The sequence below is a fragment of the Sinocyclocheilus rhinocerous genome, unplaced genomic scaffold, assembly GCF_001515625.1.
Source record: "Sinocyclocheilus rhinocerous isolate Xijiao unplaced genomic scaffold, SAMN03320098_v1.1 scaffold1570, whole genome shotgun sequence".
In the NCBI taxonomy this organism is placed as follows: domain Eukaryota; kingdom Metazoa; phylum Chordata; class Actinopteri; order Cypriniformes; family Cyprinidae; genus Sinocyclocheilus; species Sinocyclocheilus rhinocerous.
In genome coordinates this window covers 629,436-635,042 of record NW_015664984.1, presented here as the reverse complement: position 1 = coordinate 635,042, position 5,607 = coordinate 629,436, and the positions used below count along the sequence as shown (strand labels likewise).

General features: G+C 36.2%; 1 long non-coding RNA gene across 1 annotated transcript; it reads right to left on the bottom strand.

Moving 5' to 3' along the window:
• Positions 1–533: 533 nt before the first annotated feature.
• LOC107730537 (uncharacterized) lies at positions 534–2,396 on the bottom strand. Its single transcript, XR_001638692.1, has 3 exons — positions 2,166–2,396; positions 1,037–1,132; positions 534–952 (listed from the first exon to the last, which is right to left on the bottom strand). It is a non-coding gene; the product is annotated as an uncharacterized LOC107730537 (long non-coding RNA).
• Between the last annotated feature and the right edge of the window lie 3,211 nt (positions 2,397–5,607).

Sequence of the window (5,607 nt, the reverse complement as noted above, 5' to 3'; positions counted from 1 at the left end):
AATGTTGGTTACGGTCAAGTTACCCTTAAAAACTAAAGCCTGTATTGTCTTGATTAACAAAGCATCAATCGCAGAAACAACAGCGAGGCAATAGGAAGCTCTTAAGGATCGGCGCGTGCTGTGTTTGTGTGTGCACAAGTACTCCAGCACGTTTACACGTTTGTTAGGCATGCATGTTATGGCCCGTCTCGCACACTGCTCCACTTGGCATTATGACAGAATCCCTTCACGTTGCCACCCACTTATACACTCACTCACCCCAGGCCTTTAAATTCATCATGAAATGGCATCCGCGACCCATTTTACTGACGTAATGTGACATTTTGAAGTGAAACAAGATATTCCATGAGAAAAAATGGTTGATAAAAAGAAGTTTGTTCTTTTTTTTTTTTTTACTTTATCTATCCATCCATCCATCCATCCATAAATAAATAAATACAAATAAAAATCTAAAAAAAAAAAAAACATTAAATTAGATATTTTCTCTGAAAACAAGTATTAATATGTAATGCAGTTTTTATTTCAGTGGTTTTAAAAATGTAAAATTTTAATCCAACTTAAAGAGCTTTAAAATGTATATTTTCTCACAAATGTTGGTTACGGTCAAGTTACCCTTAAAAACTAAAGCCTGTATTGTCTTGATTAACAAAGCATCAATCGCAGAAACAACAGCGAGGCAATAGGAAGCTCTTAAGGATCGGCGCGTGCTGTGTTTGTGTGTGCACAAGTACTCCAGCACGTTTACACGTTTGTTAGGCATGCATGTTATGGCCCGTCTCTTCCCCAGTCATGCTTGACCGTAGAGTTGTACCCCACCGAGAGGCCTCACTGCTGGGCAGCAGGCAGTGGCATTAGCCCTGTTCAGCTCGACTCACCTCAACACTCGCTGCCCGGTGGGAAGCCCTACCACCTTCCAGCATCACGATTCTTCATCATGCACCAATGTGGCTTACTGTGGCAGCCGGAGAATAAGAATGAATGAGAAGTTCATGCATTAAAAAGCTCTGCTTCCCTCTTCTTCAACCAGCATTCCTACTTTGCCATCAGCGACTCCGCAAAGAGCACTCAGACCAGTGGCGACAGGCCCAACAAGCTACAGATCAGTGCTCGCCTGTCTGAATCACTCCATTACCTCAGAGGGTGAAGACTTTAATGAGTAAGAAATGAGAACAGGCTGTCCATAAATGGCACTGGTAATGAGGAAATTCTAAGAAACGCTAATCAGTGGGAGGCATGTCATAAAGAGTATTAAACACATACAGAATTTGTTTTTGTTTTGCTTAAGTGAATCGCAGTTTCTGACCTAGATTCATCAACATCGCAAAGGCAAATACCAAAACGATACTATGACAAGCTTTGTGACATTACAAATGCCCTTGAGCAAAGCCGGGGAGTTTCTCCAGATAAATTCGGCTCAGCATGCAGTGTTTGAAAACGTATAGAGTTTCAAAGGTTTCCACGAAACTGTGTCTGTTTCGAATACGAAGCGTTGCCTCATCAAGGTAGGAACACAGGCAACAGGAGTTTGTTTCATACATTTTTAGGGTTTATTTAAATATATTTAACACCCAATCACTATATTACAGTTCCCTTTATCCAAAGTTATCTCTAAAGTATAAAAAAGAAGGGCTAAAAAGTCTATTAATTGTGTGTCTAACACAATAGCTTCTATGTTGTTCTCACTGGCAAAAAAAAAAAACATTGGACTTAAAAAGGTGCATGCAGTAATTTTTCACTCATTAAAAAGGCAAAAAATGAACCGTATGAATATGTATTTATGTGTATAATATATATAATAAGTGTATTTGTATATTTTATTTGTTTGTTTATTTATTTATTTTTAATTGTATTGTATTTATTTTTAATTGCATTTATTTATTTTTAATTATATTTATTTGTTTGTTTTAATTGTTTATTTATTTTTAATTGTATTGTATTTATTTTTAATTGCATTTATTTATTTATTTTCTTTAATTGTATTCCTTCATTTATTTATTTTTAGACATTTATATCATTATTTGCCACAGAATGAAAGTTACACATATAGGTTTGGGACACCATGAGAATTTCATTATTGAGTGAACTATTCTTTCCCCATTTTATATTTCTGTGTGTAAAAATCTCACACAGATTTTCTTTATATGTGCAACAAATTTACTACTTACATCGGCTCAGGCGTAAATCCGTATAGTCGGCACGTTAATATGGCAGAGTTCACTTCAGCAGCCTCTCCCAGTACCAGAAAACTTGCAACTGTCTCAGGCACCAAGATGTGACTATGTGAAAATGAGTATGGCTTGTGCACACAGGGAAACAGCTGTGTTTCCTTTAAGGATTGGTTGTTTAGTACTGCTTTGATTAAAGTCCTTGAAATAGAACATACAGCCAAACGTTAGACATAATTGAACCCTAATTTGTCACTCACTTCATTGTTATAAGGACTCCACCATCCAATTAACTCAACATCCACTCTAATCAAGTAATTAAGTGATTCTGATGCAAATCTGAGCCTGTAATTGGTTTGGGAGGAGGAGTGATAAATTAGCAGATCAAACTTTATGCAACTCATCTCTTATCTCACAAGCTTACATCTGCAATTGATGGATGAATGAAATACCAGGAATGTAGCTGCTGTCCAAGACATAACAGACGCTGAATGACTCTGTTGATCTCATAAACCAATAAGTTGCATGACTTGCAAGATGATCATTTAGATGAGAAAACATGGTATGCTGGATTAGTTTCTGTTTAAGTTAATTAACACAAATCGGTTGGATCATCTGCATGCCGTGAAAAACATGATCACTCAGACTACAGACATGTTACAAATGTGCATACTGTGATAAGTATTAACACAATAGAAGTCAAAGAAAAGTACATTCAGCAATAGATTACTGAAATTTAAAACAAAAAAAATCAGCAATAATAACATTATCTGTGGTGGGTTCAGATCCCAGCAGCCCCGGCATGGCATGACAGTGCTAATATCGAACTAATGTTGTAACACACTCTAATTTAATCCTCAAAAAAATGTCAAATCCTTTTTTATTTATTTGTTTTTTACAATGTCTGAGCCACAGCTCCAAAAACCCAAAACCATACTATTTGTGCAATATTCCAAGCATTTTGATAGAAAATCATGAAGGTATTTAAATGTATAGTTTGCAGTTTACACAAAATGAAAATTCTGTCATTATTTCCTCACCCTCATGTCGCTTCAAACCTGTATAAACCTTTCCTCTGTATGACACACAGTGGGTATAAAAAGTCTGCACACCCCTGTAAAAAAACTGCAGCTTTTTTTAAATGCGAAAAGTAATTCTAAATAATTTTAGATATTTTTCTACCTTTACTGTGTGATTAAAACCAACAAAAAATTATTTAAGAAACAAATAGAGACTTTTAAAGACAAAAAGCCTAAAATGACCTGGTTTCATAAATGTGCATATTCTTTTATAATAAGACATTAACCAATCACATTCAAACTTTTACTGCTAATTCAATATAATGCTGTTTCTGTAATATATTCTTGCTTGCATTTCATTGCAGAAGCCATGGCCTGCAAAAAGCTTACAAAGCGTGTGTTGGGATCTTATTGGGAAGCGGTACAACTCAGGAAAATCATACAAAAGTGTTTCCAAAACATTAGCCATGGAATACTGTGAAGGCCATCATCAACAAGTGGAGACAGCAGGGCATCTGTCAAAAATTGATCTAAAAACAAGATGAAATGTATCAAGGAGGCTGCCAAGAGCTGCATGGATGTCTGGAACGTTCTGGTGCTGCATGTTTAAACAAATTTTAAAAAATTTAAAAAACTTTTGGACTATAATTTTAAAAAGTACATTTGGCACAAAAACAAGACTGCTCATCATCCAAACAACACCATATTCATGATGAAGCTTGGTGCTGCAAGCATCATGCAATAGGGCTGCTTCTCTTCAGCTGGGACTGGTGAGACTCAACTCAAAGATAGAAGGAATCATAAAAAGTGCCAAATACCAGAACATTTTGGCACAAAACCTGCAGTCCTCCAATAAAAACCTGAAGATAAAGAGGAATTTCATCTTTCAGCAGGATAATAACCTCAAACACAAATCCAAGTCTATAAAAGAAACAGCTTCAGAAGAAAAATAACCTTTTGTGATGGCCCAGTCAGAGCCCAAACCATCGAATTCAATTGACAATCTTGTGGAATAACTTGAAAAGGCTGCACACAGGAGATCCATCTGCAGTATGATCAATCTTGAGCTCTTTTGCCAGGAAGACTGGGGAAAATTTTGACAAATAAAGATGTGCTAAATTGACTCTTATTCAAAAAGACTGGCTGCTGTATTAAAAGCAAAAGATGTTTCAGCCAAGTATTAGTTGAGGGGTGCAGGCACACTTCTGCAATCAGGTTATTTTAAGTCTTTTATTTTTCCCTTTAACAGTTTCTATTTGTTTGTTAAGTAACAAGAGTGCATTAAAAACAGTATTTTGTGATTCCACTTACCAATGACCATTTTGGGGGTTTTCTTCTGTCTGTCTGGCAACCATGCTGATTTTGGGGGTTTGCACACTTCGTCCCTCTGTGATGTACACACTTTTGTTAATTACTTTTTCTTTCTTGGGCATTTTTTCTTAACAATCGTAATAATATCTATATCTTTCTCAGTGTTGTGCATTGCTGCCACGCTCTGCTTTATTTGCTGCATAAGTCCTCAAATGCCTGTTTATGTGTTAACCAGATCCAATAAATCAGGAGATGAATGCAAGGATTTCAGGGATTTGAGACTCTGTTTTCAACACAACCCAATGCAGATAAAAAACGATTACAGTTGTTGTTTTTTTTTCACTTTAATATTTAGCCCACTTTGTATCACCATTCAGTCTAAAAACAACAAGACATGATTTTTGGTTCATACCATCCAGCTCTATTACTTATATAAAATATATTTAAAATATATTAAAACATAACTTGTGTGTTTTGCAACATTCAAACACATGTCAACAAAAGGTCTGAACACAAAGTCTCCTGGAGCTTTGATGGAATGAAGAATGAATGTTTAGATGGTAAAAATTTATTAAGAACACGCTGAGAAGACACCCCTGTAGTCCTTTGTGTCCATCTGGATGCTTTTCATTGGGTTTACAGGGTTTACAATTGTCAGCCAAATTCTGTCTGCTCTGAAAATGCTCACAATAAACTATTATGATCCTAGCGGGATGCGCATACAACATCGACTTCAACACAGCTTTGAGTGTTCAACCACCAATATGAGGAATAATTGTTTCAATTCAATCTAAGCTTGTGATTTTAACTGTATTTAATTTGCTTTTGGGTATTACAAAGGTCTACAACCTGATTCAAGCACAACCGGATATAACAAACTTTAGGGTTTTTGTCAGTGGTGTAACCAAACAACTGCGGAGCATGCCACGGAGGCAGCCATCAGCGTCGGCGCCATCTTCGTCAGGACAGGACTTATAGTCTCTGTATATTTCAAAAGATGACGTTCAAGCAACTACTGAGAAGTCTGACACAGCAGATTTACACAACACGTTTTCAACTAAAAACAAACTTTTTCATGGTTTTTGGCATTCATTTATATGACAATGGCATTT